The 18594-nt window shown below is 38.1% G+C and overlaps 1 long non-coding RNA gene and 2 pseudogenes across 2 annotated transcripts; 2 read left to right on the top strand and 1 right to left on the bottom strand.

The window, feature by feature from the left end:
• Nucleotides 1-960: 960 nt before the first annotated feature.
• LOC132626106 (uncharacterized) lies at nt 961-8707 on the bottom strand. Of its 2 annotated transcripts, XR_009577079.1 has the most exons (3): nt 7410-8589; nt 1387-1583; nt 961-1250 (listed from the first exon to the last, which is right to left on the bottom strand). It is a non-coding gene; the product is annotated as an uncharacterized LOC132626106 (long non-coding RNA). The 2 variants fall into 2 exon arrangements; XR_009577078.1 differs by lacking the exon at nt 961-1250 and having other exon boundaries at nt 1272-1583; nt 7410-8707.
• Nucleotides 8708-8851: 144 nt separating this feature from the next.
• LOC132628325 (uncharacterized) lies at nt 8852-10682 on the top strand (annotated as a pseudogene).
• LOC132628324 (uncharacterized) lies at nt 10359-15287 on the top strand (annotated as a pseudogene).
• Nucleotides 15288-18594: the final 3307 nt, after the last annotated feature.

The raw sequence follows: 18594 nt of genomic DNA, 5'->3' as shown, positions 1-18594 counted from the left end.
CTCTCTGAAGAGTGAAATCTCTTGTCCAGTTGACCCATTTGTCTTCACTCTTCAAAAGTGACAGTATTACATAATATGAGCATAAGTCCACCAGGAGTTCCTAGTCTCTAGTACCATACTCCAGTTTTGATTATTTGTGCTTTGGTTTATGAGGGGAACTCATAACAGAAGGCGATTATGGTTCCTCTCTAACATTTATCTCTATCGATTCAGTGAATTTTATTGCTTCTTATCTATATCTGTCCTTCCATTATGTGACTAATATTTGGAGTGACTGCTGCCAATTTTCTAGATGGATAAGTATGCCATACGTATTGAGTTTTGAATAACATTATTCAGTTTTCAAGGATCTTTAGCAATACTTCCAAAGATATTTTCTTAAATGTTGTAAAATGCTACATCTACATTTTTAGCTTTATTTAATTAACATAAGTCCGGTCGGTTAGCCATTATTAATGGATCTTAGAGGATGCCTAAAACCTTCCCTTTAGATTAGTTGAACCCTTACCTAGAATCTTAAGTTAGTAGACCTTAAAACGGAGTTAACTTTAAGGAATAACTTTAATGAACTTTAAGTGTCCTAATTCACCATAAATGATTAGGTGGCGACTCCTGTACTTTAATTAATCCCGGAATTACCGGAATGTTGTAAACTATTTTATCTTAGGTTAAAATAGGGTATAACACCAAAAATAGAAAAACCCTAAAACTTTTAAACTATTCATGGCCACAGCGGCCGGCAACTTGCCACCACCGGTGGCTAGTTTGCCCCCAACTACCCTACCCAATAATATTCCTAAACTTAATTATGCAATTATGCGACAACTTTACAACCAGCTAAGGAAACAAAAGTCTTGGATCTTAAACCTATTACATATTTACATGGGGAACTAACTATGTCGTGGACAAAAAAGGAGTTTGAATAATTGGCACGACATCAAAATTTAAAATATGCGGTGATTGCGAAATTCTCTTATGGTCGAACAGATCTACAAGTATTGAAGAAGATCCTTCCAATTTAATTGGAGATTAAAGGTCGATGCGACATTGGCTTTCTAGAGGAGAGACACATACTACTACGCCTCTCTTTACTTGAAGATTATGCAACACTTACATCAAGTGCGTGGGAAATACAATATAGGGGAAGGATCTATCCTTTGAGGTGCTTAATATGGGATCCATGGTTTAACCCGGACGAGGAAACTACAATTGCAGTGGCATGGCTTTCATTCCCTGCTTTACCCACGAACCTGTTTGATAAAGAATCAATGTTTTCAATGGCTCAAGCAGTAGGCAGGCCTTTGGTAATTGACAAAGCAACAATTAATCAAACTAGGCCTAGTTGTGCACGTGTGAAGGTGGAAGTTGATATGTTGAAAGAATTACCAAAAAGAATACATATCAGTTGTGTAGACGAGGAGACTGGAGAAAAAAGGCTATATGGCAAAAAATACAATATGATTATCTGTCTAAATATTGTACCCACTGCAAACTACAGGGACATGACATACATAATTGTTGGGTTGTTCATCCAGAGTACCGGCCCAAGAAGGAGGATCCAAAGCCAGAAGAGATATATGTGCCTGCAATAACCAAACAGAAGCAAGTGATGGAGGAAGATCAGCAACGGGTTACCAAAACAACTGCAGCAAAAGGTAAAGGATTGAATGGCAAATGGGAACTACAATGGCAATAACACAAGATGGAATGTTATGACAAATAAGAAGAAAAGAAACAACAATGTAGATGAGATGCAAAAGGCTACAGACAACAATAATGCAGCAAATATGCAGAAAGAAAAAAGAAAAATGCAGGAAGAGAACAAGGGCAATGCTTTTGAGGTACTGAAAAATATAGAGGAAGAGCAATCAGTGGAGATAATGCATGAGAAGATGGCTAAGAAATCAGAAACTGCAAAATCATGGGTTGAATATGCTTTTGGTAAAACACAAAATGAGACCGAGAATGACAAGAATCAAAATAAAGGGGATTACAGTGCAACTAGCAAGGCAAATAAAGAGAAAGGCAACGGTATAACAAATTCAGTTCAAAACAATGATAACGAGGCAGCACAAAGTAACAACAGCACCACACAACAACAAGACAAGGAAGAGCAAGAAAAAGACAATGAGGAACAAGGAAAGAACAAAGGAATTACTACCAGTCAATCTCAACAAAAAGAAGATAAATATGATCAAGAAGCCAAGGAAACTAAACAAGAAGTGAACACGCCAGATGCACTAAATACTGTAGAGGAACTACATGAGAAGAAGAAGATGGTACATGATATGGACCAAAATAAGGAGCCTGATAAGCCTCCTGATGAAGTCACTGACATAACAACTGGAGATACTGTGGGAGAGGAATACAAGGAGTCCACAAATGACAATCAATCATCATCTACTGGAAATAAAGAAGAAGAACTGCAGAAATATGGAGATACAACAATTCAGAACCCAAATGCAATGGAAATGGTAGATGAAAATATGAAGGACAAGGGCAATAATAATAAGATGGCAGACATGACCATAGAGGGTGCTACACAGGAGAAGAACAATCAGTTAATAGCCAAGAACTTTGAACCAGGATATCAACAACAGGCAGAGAGGGCTAGTAACAAAGAGATTGATATAGGGGATGATCAGGAGATGGAGGATCAAGATATAGTACAGAGCATGCACAAGGCCATGAACAAAGCAGGCATCTCACCAAGACACTTAGCAAAATCAAAAAAGGAGAATATCAGAAAGCCAGTCAGGGAGAAAAGTGTACCATCAACAATTACTGAGGGTGTACAGATAAGGAAAACAGCTTCTAAATCTAAAATTTCCCAATAAATAGTGCATTGATATGGAATATTAGATCTGTTAATACACAACAAGCTTTTGAAAGAGTTGTGATGTTAAAAAAACAGAAAAAATTCAATTTTATTACTTTGATGGAGCCTTTTCAACATCAAAGACATATTGAAATGTACAAACTATGGGTGGGCATGTCAACATCTTGGTATAATAGCAATGGTAAAATCTGGGTTTTTGTGGAAGAAGGATGGATATCAGGTGGAACCTCAGATGGATACAGACCAATTATTATCATTGAAGTTGACAAACCTAGATGGTGGACAGGAGCTGATCATTACCATGATATATGCCAGCACAGATAGAGCAACCAGAGTGACACTATGGAATGATTTATTTCATATTTCAAACACCATCAATTCACCATGGCTTGTGGGAGGTGACTTTAATGTGATAGTGGATGAAATAGAAAAATATGGCGGTCAAGATGTACCATTTGTAGAAGTGGAAGATTTCAACCATTGTATAAATATATCTAGAAGTGGAACATCTTATCAAACAGGGATCCGATCACTCTCCATTACTACTCACTTGCAAGGAAGACAGTAGGATCGTAAGGAAGACTTTCAGATTTTTGAACTTCTGGATTGAGCATCCTACTTTTAAGGAGACTGTTAAAGCTAACTGGACAAGACATCATGGAGTAGATCCCTTTTTCATTTTCCATGGTAAATTGAAGAATTTAAGCAAAGTATTGTCTAAATGGAGTAAAGATACTTATGGTGATATCAGACAGATAGACACTTTGGAAGAAGTGGTTAAAATTCATGAACAAGAATTTGAAGAGAATCCAACAGGAGCTAATAGGTAAAGATTGCAGAAAGTACAGGCTGAACTGATCAAATTCTATGCCGTGGAGGAACAATTCTGGAAACAGAAATCTGGTATGCAGTGGTTCTTTGATGGTGACAGAAATACCAAGTTCTTTCATGCACATATTCAAGGTAAGAGAAAGAAATTGCAACTAACTAGAATTCAAAACCAGAATGGTGTTTGGCTAGAAAGGGAAGAGGAGATAGTGGAGGAGGCAATTCAGTTCTTTCAGAATCAATTTACTGTAGAAGCTGAAACTACAAAGTTTGACATACTAGAAAAGGTTCTTATACTAATCCCAGATGAACAGAACATAGAGATTAATGAATTTCCTGAGGAGAATGAAGTCAAAAATGCAGTATTTGGGTTAAATGCTAATAGTGCAGGGGGTCCTGATGGGTACACTGGAAAATTCTATCAAGCTGCCTGGGATATTATTGCAAAGGATGTCATTAAAATGGTACAAGCTTTCTTTTGTGGCCATGAATTGCCCAGGTATATCACATGCACTAATCTAGTGTTACTATCAAAGAAGAAGGAGGTGGTTACTTGTTCAGATTTGAGGCCAATTAGCCTGAGAAATTTCATCAGTAAGGTATTCTCTAGAATTATTCATGATAGAATTGTAAAGCTGTTACCCCAGATAATTTCACCTCAGCAGACAAGTTTTGTGAAGGGCAGAAGTATAGTGGAGAACATATTATTGGTGCAAGAAATTGTTCATGATATAAAGATAAGGGCCAAGCCAGCCAACACAGTTATAAAATTGGATATGGCAAAGGCGTATGATAGGGTATCCTGGCTTTTCTTTACAAAGGTACTTCGAAAATTGGGTTTTGGAGAAAGGTTAATAGATATGGTTTATAGAATCATCTCTAATAATTGGTACTCAGTATTGATAAATGGTCAGGCTCATGGGTTCTTTAGATCATCAAGAGAAGTAAAGCAGGGTGATCCACTATCACCTACTTTATTTATCATAGCTGCAGAATGCATGACTAGGGCACTAAATGCTTTACACTACAAGGAAGGATATGTGGGATATGGTATGCCTAAGTGGAGTCCTTATATCAATCATTTGGCATATGCAGATGATACAATCATTTTCACATCTACACAGCCATAAACTTTGAAGCTTGTGATAGATACTTTGGCAGAATATGAACAGATTAGTGGTCAAAAAATCAACAAAGAGAAGAGTGTTGTATATCGACACTACTCTATCTCTCAGACCTTGACTAACAGTGTGGTTGATATTACAAATATTCCCAGAAAAGAGTTTCCATTCACATACTTAGGGGTACCTATTTACTATGGAAGAAGAAGAGTGACACATTTCAAGGAGATCACTGATAAAATTCAGAATAGGTTGAATTCATGGACTGGCAAATTATTATCGATAGGTGGAAGAACTACTCTCATCAGTCATGTCCTTCAGAGTATGCCAATTCATTTGCTTTCAGTATGTGATCCTCCACCAGGAGTATTTGCACAGATTCATAGATTGTTGGCTAAGTTCTTTTGGAGTAACTCAATAGGGAACTCTAGTAAACATTGGTCATCTTGAACCACATTATGTCACCCTAAAGAGGAGGAAGGAATGGGATTTAGATGTTTGCAGGACATGTCCAAGGCCTTGTTTGCTAAACTATGGTGGAATTTTAGAACAAAACAATCTTTGTAGAGGACCTATATGAGCAATAAGTACTTAAAGGAATAATGCACTTGTAGCACAGTGGATAGTGGAACTTATGTGTGGAAGAAGATGTTGCAGTGCAGAGATAACATAGAAGGTGAAATATGGTGGCAACTTAAGCAAGGAGACTCTTATTTTTGGTTTGATAATTGGACTGGAAAGGGAGCTTTGTATCATAGAATGCCAACAAATTTTCATTGTGATCTCACCATAGTTCAAGTTAAAGAAGTTCAGGCAGAAGGGAGGTGGAAGGAGGAACAAATAAGGGGTCTAGTACCTGAAGAGGTGGCCAACCACATTTTGCAAGCTATTAAGCCATCTACCGGTGGGGAGTTTCTTGATAAGGCGTTCTGGAAATTAGAACCTAGGGGTGATTTCTCAGTTAGCTCAGCTTATCAGGTAATGAGATAGAGAAGGGAGCCAAGCAAAATCTATGAGTATATGTGGATTAAAGGTCTTCCAATTAAGATTAGTTTCTTTATTTGGAGATTACGGAAAGCCAAATTGCCTCTAGATGATACTCTTAAGAAATGGGGTTTTCATTTTGCTTCAAGATGTAGTTGTTGTCAAACTCCACAAGAAGAGACTGTTGCACATGTTTTCCTTAACTCTACTGTTGCACAAACCGTCTAGAAGTATTTCAGTGGACCAGCAGGTATTAACATTACAGGGCTTCAACTTAGTCAGGTGATATCAGCATGGTGGGAAGCATCAGTCAGTATTCACATTAGTAAGATTTATCAGGTGGTACCATCAGTTATAGTATGGGAGCTATAGAAAAGAAGAAACACTATTCTACATGGAGGTAAAGTGTCAGTTAACAAGGTGAAGTATCACATCATGCATAATATAATTCTATTTATGCAAGTTAGAAGGAAGAATTTCAGATATGCCCCGTATAACTGGTTTGATTTGGAAACAACACTACATTATTATTCTCCTAAGTTGAAGATTACTCAAGTATGCTGGAGACCCCCAGATACAGGTTGGTTAAAATGCAATACTGATGGTACAACTAGGAGGAATCCTGGAAAAAGTTCTTGGAGCTACTGTCTTTGGAATGCAGCAGGAGATTTGATTTTTGCTCAATCTCAAGCGATGAAGAATGGCAATTACACAAACACACAGGCAGAAGCTGTAGCTATATTGCAAGCATTGAGATACATGGAAAGACAGAATATCCCTCAAATGATTGTAGAAACTGACTCTATGCTGTTGAAGAATGTTATGGAGAGAAGGTGGCAGTGCCCTTGGCTAATCAACAACATAGTAGAGGAAATTTGGGGGATTATGGAAAGGAGGATAGTACTGGTTAATCACATCTTAAGGGAAGGGAATAAATTGGCTGATTTTTTTTCAAAAATGGCTTTGGACAAAGGAGATTATACTGCTCATAACTTCTAAGAAATGGAGTCATGGGGAAGGAAGCTTATCAACAGTGATAAAAGTGGTACACCATATTTGAGAATAAAAAACTGTAAAAGGTGATCTTATGGCAAAAAAGAGGAAACTGGGGGCAAGAACAGGAAAAAGGAGATGGAGATTCACTAGACATCAAAGTTCTCAAATTCTGTGGAAGGAGAGAATGGAGATAATTTTTTACATTAACATGTTTGCTTCATGTGCAGGTTTTATTTTCGAAGTGTATACAATTGGACATGTTCAAGCAATTGGACAAGACATTAACAGTAAGTGCACTGTGCAAATGGAAATTCAAGCACATCAGGAAAGGGACACATCATCTACGAGGTTAGGAATCAAGAAACCATGGCAAGCATCAGCAGAAAATTTCAAAAGAGACACAAACAGATGCAGATCGAAGACGAGAGTGGAACAACACACAAAGGGCAAAATGGGAATAAACACAAAATTCTCACATACAATACAGGTAAACCATGAAAATACACAACATCAGAGACAAGGAACCATATCAAAAATACAATCGGAGCAACAACAACTCAGATCAGCTCCAACACAACACAAGAAAAGAGAAAAATTGAAGCATAAAAAATTGAAATCAAGGAGGAGAACCAGCAACAAACCTGAGTTTCAGCAAGAGAAAGATGGAAGCAATCGAAGGGACGGAAGCTCCACCGGCGACAACATCGACACAAGGCCGACCCAACCACCGACTTACCTGGCCTGCACTTTCTAATTTTAGTTAGCTCAAACTATTTGCATTTTGTTTTGTTTTGGACAGCAAACCTTTTATTTTCTATTTTGAATAAATGAATAAAACAGCCCTGGGTAATATATGCCTAGTGGCCTTTAATTTTTTTTTTTTTTTTTAAAAAGTAAATCTGAATTAAGATCTACCAAAACCTTTACCCTAGAACAACTAGGGCGTGTCTTGTTTATTGTTGCATGATCAAGATGTAATGTTTTTCCAATTGCAACAGCTAGTGGAAACAATGATTCCTTCACATAATATGTAGGCAGTAAATCCGAGAATGAGATCCAAGCCATGACTTTAGTGGTCACCTCCTCCAATTTGAAATTGGGATCATAGATCTAAGGTCTCATCTGATAATACATCCTTTGAGTTTAGCTAATATGAACCCTTTGAAGTTAGATTCACATAGTCCTCCATTAGAGATAGTCGAATTAGTACATGCCTATGTCTAAAAACGCAGACTTGACATTCTTCTTTCATACCACATTGAGATGGTATTATCTTCCGAAGTTCCTCAATCTCTGGCCATCCATACGAGAATTTTCCTACAACAGCATATTGTAGGTTCTCAGTTATGTTCATCCTAGAAACTTCATTTTCAGTCCATTGTATTCTTGACACCTCATTAATGAAAGTGGAGGTTTAATCTCAATAGGATCCACTTTGGTAGTTGTTTGCATAAGATCTCGCATTAACACAGGTTTTGGATTGGTATCTACATTTCCTTGCATAGAAATTGACAGTTTGTTATTCAAAGTAGGGAAATCAGAATTGAAAGCAATGTTTATCGTCTGACCAAGCCCCCAAGGAGGCTGGCTGCTGGCCACCATGGCCATGACTGGTGGTTGCTTTTTAGGTTTAGGTTTTCAATCGCAATGAGAAAGAAATTATATTTGTAAGGTTCAAAAGGTTCAAAACTTGAACTTATTGAACGTTTATTTGAAGTCATAAAAGAAAATTAATGAGACGGGTATACAGAGGGTTTGGTACCCACTTTTTATGTGTGGATTGAGCCCTTGGGAATGGAAAGATTCTATAGGGAGTGTCGTCTCCATAAATGATCCCTACAATGTATAAAAATTAAAATGAGGCTTTCTAGTTATTTCATTCTCTTTTTGATGTTTCAAGTTCATGCACCAAAATTAGAATAGAAAAAAGATAGTAGTATCTGATTTTGACAAGGTTCTTTAAAAATGTTTCTTTAGTCAGAATGAAATACATAATAGTTTAAGATTTGATATTTACTTTTCGAACAAGGACGACATTTTCTTTTTTATATCCAAACAAATGGTATATCATACACGATATAAGATGAAATATGGTTGCATTATGCATGTAGAAATTATCCCACTGTTGGATTTTTCTGCTCGAATCTAAATTTAGTCGATCCTTAATAAGGATATCGGACACCGGCTGGAAATCAAAAAAAGAAAAGAAAAAGGACTACTACAAATTGTACTTCCACAAGCACTACCCAATTTAAAATTCAAAATCGAAAAATATTAGTCACAACAAATAATAATTATAACATTAAATGTTTTTTAACAGGACAACAATGATGACAATAATAATAATAGGAAGTAAATTATAATAAGTCAAAGGATTTTTCTTTTTCTTTTTGGGGAGGAGTGATGGATAAAAAAAGACCTTATTTTACAAGAATTTAGATAAAATCGGAGTTGATTTCTCATTCGATAACTCAACTACTAATATTTGTTATATAAATATTAATGGCCATACCAAAATTAACCCTATAAAACCAATTTGTCTATGAAAGAACAAGCCTCATTGGTATCATCGGCTCTCTTTTAGTTATTCCTCATAAGCATCTCGTATGATATCATGTTCTCTCTCTCTCTCCCTTCCTAGTAAAAGACTATTCCTTTACCTCAGAAATAACTTTAACATTTTAATACATTGAAGTGTCACTCTAATTACTCTTCATAATTTTTTCCTTCCTTCTATCTTCGCTTCTTTTTTATCCTTCATATGGATGCGCAATCCAACGTTAACTCAAAGTCTTGTTCATCATCAAATCTAGAAATCATTATCCAGAAGAAGCCCAACTCTCTGAATTAGGCATAAAATCTTGGCCTAAGTGAGTAACATATGCATACTAAGGATTATATATGTTTCCTATTACTTTTTTGGTTTAGTTTTCTCACTATTAGAAATAGAAGGTTTTTTCACCGCCATTCAGTGAGAAATTTGTGCCATAAAATATGATTTTCTCACCTCATTCGTACCGAACCAGTTTACTAGGAAAACGCATGGTGGGAAACAAGTTTCCATTGAAACGCTAGGAAACTTTATAATTTTTCCGTGTAAAAACACTAATATTTAAGTTTTTCCACCGACATTCAATGAAAAATAGCCACAAAATATTTTTCAGTGAGAAAATAGAGATTTTTTAATAGTGTCTCTGTTTCATTAAAAAAAAAAAGCCTGATCATGAGTTTTTGCTTTCTCTCTTTTGATGATTGAACAGATGGGGTTGTTCACCAGGGAAATACCAATTAAAATTTGATGCAGAAGAGACATGTTATCAGTTGAGAGGCAAAGTTAAAGTGTACCCAAAGAACACAACTGAAACATCAGCGGAGTTTGGAGCAGGAGATCTTGTCATTATTCCAAAGGACTCAGTTGCACTTGGGATGCCTCCCTTGCTGTTGATAAACATTAATACAAATTTGATTCTCCCTAAATCCTTGTTACTATTATCATTTCGGATTTAACTCATATACATTATAGCCTAATTATGACGGTCATGCTCGGTTTGGACCCGGCTGTGTCCTTTCGAGCCGGTCGGGCTCATGCGATGCCGGTGTCAGTGAGGAATGCGAAGGGAAGCCTTGGCGTAACTGGTAAAGTTAATGTTATGTGATCAGGAGCCGTGGAAATAGCCTCTTGCAGAAATGCAAGATAAGACTGCGTACAATAAATCTTGTGGTCCGGCTCTTCCTCGAACCCCGCGGATAGCGAGAGCTTAGTGCACCGAGCTGCCCTTTACAATATAGCGTAATTCATAAACTGTAAAGTACCGTAATTTTACTTGTGGGACTAGGTTGCATGTCTTATTTTTTACATAATTAGTTCAAGTACTTATCATGGACAATTTGTAGTTACTTTATCTTTTAAGTAATCTGAGGGTGATAAATATTCTTTAAGACTATCAGTGATACATGTTAAAACTCTATTATTTCTTGATTGAGATAATTTAACTTATAATTGTAATCTGTAGCCAGAGATCATTCGTCATCTTAGTAGTTTGGCCATGAAAATCAAATATTTTTTACTTTATTTGGAATTTTGAAGTTGGAGTTGAAGATAGAGTTGTGTTTGATTATAATTTTTGCAAAAAATATTTAATTATTTGAATGAATTAAAAGTAAAAAAAGTGAAAACGAGATTTTAAGTCTTTTTTTTTTTTTAAAAAAAGAAAAACTCTCATGACCAAACGGTCCTAGTTTTCTGTTTTTCTTTTTCCTATTTCAAGTAGTGGTATTTGATTCTTTGGCAATTAATCTTTGATGGGTAGTCAAAGAGAGGAAATAGCCAGCCATTAGTCAATGTATAATATTCCTTTCAAACTCAAACCTCCATCTCCTTTTTCTTAAAAAGAACTTTCAAAACTTTTCGTTGACTGGTCAACTCCTTCATTTTTATATCAAGTATATATATTCACATTACCTCACCATGTTTGTCTGAGCCGACAAGAAAGAAACAATTTTATTGGATATCTTTTCCCTTTTCTTTTAAGTGGATGGTCTTATGCTTTTCATTTATAAGCTAAAAGTTATAAGTTAAAAGTTTTAATTATAATTTTTGATTTATTTTTATAATTTTAGCTTAAAAGTTATTTTAATTTAAAAACACCTAAAATAAGTCAATCCAAACAGGTTCTAAACTGGCCAAGATATAGGAAGATGAATGAGATCTTTTTTTTTTTGGAAATTACCTATCGGGATTCAGTGTTTATACTAAATTAACACTCCCTCCCAGGGGCGCAGATAGTAAGGGGCTGGGGGTTAACCCCCTTCCCTTCGTCGAAAAATTACACTGTATATATAAAGTCAAAATTCTTTTTTGATAGGTTGGATATCCCAGTATTAAATTTGGTATTAATTTTATACTTTGTTTGGTACAAAGTACAAATTTATCCCAAGATAATTTTATACCTTGTGCCAAACAATATAAAATAAAGCCCAAAACTAATCCTGAGATATCCCACCTTATCCCATCATAGTTGGGATTATTTTATCCCACCATTCAGATGGGATAAATTAGTCCCAGGATTATAATATCGGGATAATTTAGTCCGCGTACCAAACAACCCCTATAAATATAATAAATGTTGAACTCTCTTCACGTCTTCGTGTGTTTATATTTTTAAACCCCCTTATTAAAAATTCTGAATCTGTCATTGCTCCCTCCGTTTATTTTTACTTGTCTACAGTGGACTTTACACTCCTTTTAAGAAATAGTAAATGAAGTTCATATTTTACATATTAGCTGTATAGCAATGTTGCGCCTCGTAAAGAAAAAGAGAAAAGGCAAGGATTTGCTTATGCCTCAACTCAAGGATAAGTAGTAACATAACACGTGAGGGATGACTCAGTGGTTAAGCACCTCCACCCACGACCGGTAGGTTCTGGGTTCGAGTCACACTGGAGGGTAAGTGTGAAAACACTATAAATCCTCCAAAAATGGGAGGGGAAAAAAAAAAAAGTAGTAACATAACAGTGAATCTGGAAAAATTCAATCACAGAAATTAGAAGACAAGTTTTAAAGAAGAAAATAGAAAGTACAGATAGTCTTGTAACAGAAGTGTAGAAAGCTGTGTAAAGCACAATTTGTAAGTCAAATGAGTGGAGTGAGGAGTAATAAATATTCAAAAGACAAAGAAGACTTTAACCATTGATAAGTTTAACGGTGCCACAATTAAATTTTTTGATTCCAGCGACAACCTTAACTTTTCCAGATATGATTTTCTCCAAGTTGGGATCGAAATACCATAGCGTCATGCAGAAGCTAATAATTGTAAAACTTTGAACAATAATAAATCAAACGATAAAAAAAATAATTAAAAAAAGGCATAATTATATTCTAATATGGTCAATTGATCTACATATGAAAAAATCAATATAAAAACATAAAAACTTTTGAGAGAATAATATCTCATAAACAGAACTTTTTAATGATTACATTATGGATGCTATTATGTTCTGTTGTATGAAAGGAATTCTTTAATTTATAGAAATACAAAACCTTTCCTTCGAAAAAGAAAGAGGTTATCAATGTCAATAACAGGGTTTTTCCTTGATTGTTCTTTGAATCCGCGACTTAAGTAGTACAAAAAAAGAAAAGTTGAACCAAAGTAGTACAGAAAAAAAAAAACACATAAATAGGATTCACGCACGAATTTCGTGCGTGAAAGGACCAAACTGCAAAAAATAACAGTTTGGCCTTTCACGCACTAAATTAGTGCGTGAATGAGCAAACCAAAAATCATCTTCTTTCCACCTTTTCAGCCAATGACATTTGTTGTCATTAGCTGCCCACTTGCCTTCTCCTCTTCTTCTTAAGTTCTCATTGCACTGCATCGCATGGAGTCCGGAATCAAAATGCCCCCAAAAAAAGCACATTGAATCAAAATATCCCAATTAAAAAAAAGTTACAAAACTACCTTTAGCGCAGTATTTTATTGCGTTATAGAAGCAAAAAAAATTTCTCCCTAAGGTATGACCATCTAAAGTTTGACGACTTTACAACTAGTTTTTCTCCCTATATTTTTTAGAATTATATTTATATTCAAAATAAAGTTATGTCTTGATTAAAAAATAACACGCTTAAATCAAAATCTTAAAAAATAAAACACCTTAAAGTTTTCAAACAAAACTTACTTCTTGTACCTTTTCAACCCCTAAAATGACTATCTGAACGTCTACGTATCCTTGATGTATTGGGCTTACATTATTGTACGCAGAAAAAATATCAGGTTCTATATAAAATATTGACGTTCGGAGTCTTGACCCACGACTAATCGTTGGTCAAAGTATGAAAAAAACACTAAGTTTTTTCAAACAAAACTTACTTCGAGCACATTTTCAACCCCTAAAATGACGATCCGAACGTCTACGTATCCTTGATGTATTGGGCCTACATTATTGTACGCAGAAAAAAATATCAGGTTCTATATAAAATATTGACGTTTCGGAGTCTTGACCCACGACTAATCGTTGGTCAAAGAATGAAAAAAACACTAAGTTTTTTCAAACAAAACTTACTTCGGGCACCTTTTCAACTCCTAAAATGACGATCCGAACGTCTACGTATCCTTGATGTATTGGGCCTACATTATTGTACGCAGAAAAAAATATCAGATTCTATATAAAATATTGACGTTCGGAGTCTTGACCCACGACTAATCGTTGGTCAAGTATGGAAAAAACACTAAGTTTTTTCAAACAAAACTTACTTCGGGCACCTTTTCAACCCCTAAAATGACGATCCGATCGTCTACGTATCCTTGATGTATTGGGCCTACATTATTGTACGCAGAAAAAAATATCAGGTTCTATATAAAATATTGACGTTTCGTAGTCTTGACCCACGGCTAATCATTGGTCAAAGTATGGAAAAAACACTAAGTTTTTTCAAACAAAACTTACTTCGGGCACCTTTTCAACCCCTAAAATGACGATCTGAACGTCTACGTATCTTTGATGTATTGGGCCTACATTATTGTACGCGGAAAAAATATCAGGTTCTATATAAAATATTGACGTTTCGGAGTCTTGACACACGACTAATCGTTGGTCAAAGTATGGAAAAAAACACTAAGTGTTACAAAAAATAAAGTTTGGCCAATTTTTTTTACTTTTTGGTATTGTTTCTATAACGCAGTATTTTACTGCGCTAAAGGTAGTTTTGTAACTTTTTTTTTTGTTGGGATATTTTGGTTCAAAGTGATTTTTTGGGAGGCATTTTGATTTCGGACTCCATGTGATGCAGTTCAATGAGAACTTAAGAAGAAGAGGAGAATGCAAGTGGGCAGCTAATGACAACAAATGTCATTGGCTGAAAAGGTGAAAAGAGGATGACTTTTTGTTTGCTCATTCACGCACTAATTTAGTGCGTGAAAGACCAAATTGTTACTTTTTGTAGTTTGGTCCTTTCACGCACGAAATTCGTGCGTGAATCCTATTTATGTACTTTTTTTTTCTGTATTACTTTGGTTCAACTTTTCTTTTTTTGTACTACTTAAGTCGCGAAAAATAGTCATAAAATATTTTTCAGTGGGAAAATAAATATTATTTAGTAGTGTCTCTGTTTCATTAAAAAAAAGCCTGATCATGAGTTTTTGCTTTCTCTCTTTTGATGATTGAACAGATGGGGTTGGTTGTTCACCAGGGAAATACCAATTAAAATTTGATGCAGAAGAGACATGTTATCAGTTGAGAGGCAAAGTTAAAGTGTACCCAAAGAACACAACTGAAACATCAGCGGAGTTTGGAGCAGGAGATCTTGTCATTATTCCAAAGGACTCAGTTGCACTTGGGATGCCTCCCTTGCTGTTGATAAACATTAATACAAATTTGATTCTCCCTAAATCCTTGTTACTATTATCATTTCGGATTTAACTCATATACATTATAGCCTAATTATGACGGTCATGCTCGGTTTGGACCCGGCTGTGTCCTTTCGAGCCGGTCGGGCTCATGCGATGCCGGTGTCAGTGAGGAATGCGAAGGGGAGCCTTGGCGTAACTGGTAAAGTTGATATTATGTGACCAGGAGCCGTGGAAATAGCCTCTTGCAGAAATGCAAGATAAGACTGCGTACAATAAATCTTGTGGTGCGACTCTTCCTCAAACCCCGCTGATAGCGAGAGCTTAGTGCACCGGGCTGCTCTTTACAATATAGCGTAATTCATAAACTGTAAAGTACTGTAATTTTACTTGTAGGACTAGGTTGCATGTCTTATGTTTTACATAATTAGTTCCAGTACTTATCAAGGACAATTATTTGTAGTTACTGTATCTTTTAAGTAATCTGAGGGTGATAAATATTCTTTAAGACTATCAGTGATACATGTTAAAACTCTATTATTTCTTGATTGAGATAATTTTGTTTACCCCCGATTTGGTAACCAATTGAATTTGTATGTGGATATAGGATATGTGCTTGGGCCTAAATATTGATTACAAAGATTGGATAAGAACGCTTTTTAATACACAAATAAGGAGCATAAATACATATGACGAGTTGATTGAAGAGGTTCAACAAGAATCGGATGTATATATATATATGTTGTGTTACAAATGCTCTTGAAAGTAAAAGAAGAATCAACCCCCTTAAGGGAGGAGGGGGCACTCTATTTATACTAATGAGCCCATGGGCCTCCTCCAATGTGGGTTTAATAAAATAGTAATAAAAGGGGACAGCCCCTGCACAGGTTTGGTGAGATTTGACTGACGGTGCCGTCTGACACACGCACAGTTGGCAGCTGACCATGATGTGACACCACTGACGCGTCCTAGCAACGGTCGCATCGGACCAACGGACTCACGGACACCGGACCAACGGTGATGAGACACCGGGGAGAGATCCCGAACCCTCGGTGGCTTAGAGATCGGGTCAGATGGCGCTTCCACTCGGCAGCGATCAAAGTGCTTATCCGGGAAGGTGATATCCTCGTACGAACTCTCGCCCCTTTTCCCTCTCCGATCCATAGTTGCCCCGGATTTACCCGTATCCGGTTTTTTACCGTATACAGATAGCCCCCACGCTTCCCGGACCAACGATCCATCAGAGTGACGGGAAGTGAATGAATCATACATCCGACTGTCCGGACGACCTATCCTTATCTCCTTATTTTGGCGGGAATGGGTGCGTCATGTCTTCCCCTTTGCTGGCCACGTGTCTTATTCCGGATGGTCCATTCCTGTCAACCGCCTCTTGCACGTCGTTTCACGTCGCTTCACATTAATGACTTGACACGCGGCGATCCTCGATTGGCCGTCCTCGATAACCGTTCCCTTCCTTATGCCTATATAAAGACCCTTATTCCCTCATTTTTTCACTTTTTTCGATCTATCCTCTCTTTTCCTCTTCCCTCTGCGTTCCAGATCCGTCCTTTCTGTTACAAATTTGTTGCCAAATCTTCTTTTGTTTATACGAAAAAAGAAAAGAGGGGATTAACTTTGTCATCGTTCTTGCCAACTGCTCTTTGCTTCTTCAAATCGTTATTTCCTTCGTTTCCTTTGCGTTGTTTCCTAAAATCCTTTTCCTTCCATTCCTTCAACATGTCTGAAACCACTTCTACCGAAGTTCCTTCAGTTTCATCCCCGAGGGCCGAGGCTGTGTCCCCGACCAAACAAAAGAGTAACCCCGAAACTACGGCCTCGGATATTATACCGGTCAAATTTAACTTCAATAAAGACCTGGAGGCGGAAAAGCCCTCTGCCGTCTCGGACCGGGGATATGACGTGAGGAGATATCCTTCCTCCATAACCGAGGATAAACTCAACACGGTCCGGGCAGACTGTGGGTGGCGCACACGCCCGGTAGGGGTTTTTGCACCCGGGCCAGACGAATCCGTTACCGATCACCGGGAAGGGTTCTTGTACGTATACACTTATCCCTTTACCCTTAAGCTCGATCCCCCGGTTGATCCGGTCATACTGGATATGTGCCGGACCTATGGCGTGACTTTGGCTCAGATCGGCCCGATTGTTTGGAGGGTCGTTGCTTGCCTCCGGTTGCTAGCCAACAGAGCTGAGAAAGAATTCTCACTGGGCCACCTAATACGCCTGTACTCCCCAAGGATATTCCGGGGCGGTGCCATAAAACTAACCAAGCGCAGCCGAAACCCGCTTTTCTCGAAGATGGACGAAGATCGGGACAGGGGGTGGTTAGAACGCTATGTCCGGGTAAAAACCGAGGACATAATCCCGGCCGCCCATCTACCTTTTCCGGAGAAGTGGAACGACAAACGTAAGTTCGAACCTTTGAGCCATCGCCCTTACCTGTTGAGTCGCTTATGGTATTGTTATCTCACCGCCCTTTCCTTATTTTTGTAGCAAATGGGTTTGTTCCCCCGGTTATCCGAGGTCTGAGTGAGTGGGTCACGACGCTCCTCAACCAGCTTCCCTATGAAGACCGAACTTGGGCCCACTTGTCACGTGGTCGATGGATCGCTCAAAATCATGGTAACTTTCGACTTTCCTTCGATCTTGCTGCATCTTTAGCCATTCGAGGTCATCCGTTTTCTTAACCTGCCAACGTCTTTTATCGTTCAGGTTTGCCGAAGGGCTCGGTGGCATCTAGATCGGAGTCGGGGGCCGCTTCCCCTGCATCGGCGTCCGCGTTTGATACGGCGGGTTCCTCCCGTGTTCTTGCCGAAGCCACCAAAAGAAAACGGCCCTCAGAAAAGGGGGAGTCGTCTAAACGAAAGAAGGCAAGAAGCGTTGCCCGGCCCCAGAGAGAGGAAACGGAGCCCGACATCATAGTTCGGAGGGTCGACCCGGCTCCGTCAACAGCCCCAACACCCGAGGATACTGCCTCCGAACTGCCCTTGCCTTCTATCAACGAAGGTATCTTGATTCCCGTTCTTCCTTCAGGTGCGGAAGAAATCCTTTCCCCGGCTCCTCTTCGGTCGGTTGACTTTGTCGATATTTTAGGTGAAACTTCCTCGGAAGATACTCCCCTGCAGAGGAGTAAAGGAGCCGGGGAAACGGCTGTCACTGCAACCGATAAAAGGACCATTCCAGTTTCGGAGACCGAAGCCCCCATTCAGGCTCGCCCATCGCCCGGCCACGAACCTGTTTCTACTCCGGAACCCCCGGTCCTTGCCCGGAACATCGGGTATATGCCAAGCTCGTCTACCCCCGCCCCGAGGATTGAAGACTTTGAAGATATGTTTTCAACTACTCCTCCTGCTACCGGTGAAGCTGCGGGTTTTGGCCATCTTCGAATTCCTCGGGTCACGAGGTCGGCCCACCGACAGTCAGAATCCGGCTCTAGAGACAACCTGGTGACTATCTTCCCAGC

This window comes from Lycium barbarum, chromosome 2, assembly GCF_019175385.1.
Source record: "Lycium barbarum isolate Lr01 chromosome 2, ASM1917538v2, whole genome shotgun sequence".
Taxonomy (NCBI): Eukaryota; Viridiplantae; Streptophyta; class Magnoliopsida; order Solanales; family Solanaceae; genus Lycium; species Lycium barbarum.
The sequence above is the reverse complement of the archived record's forward strand: the minus strand, read 5'-3'. Positions and strand labels throughout refer to the sequence as shown.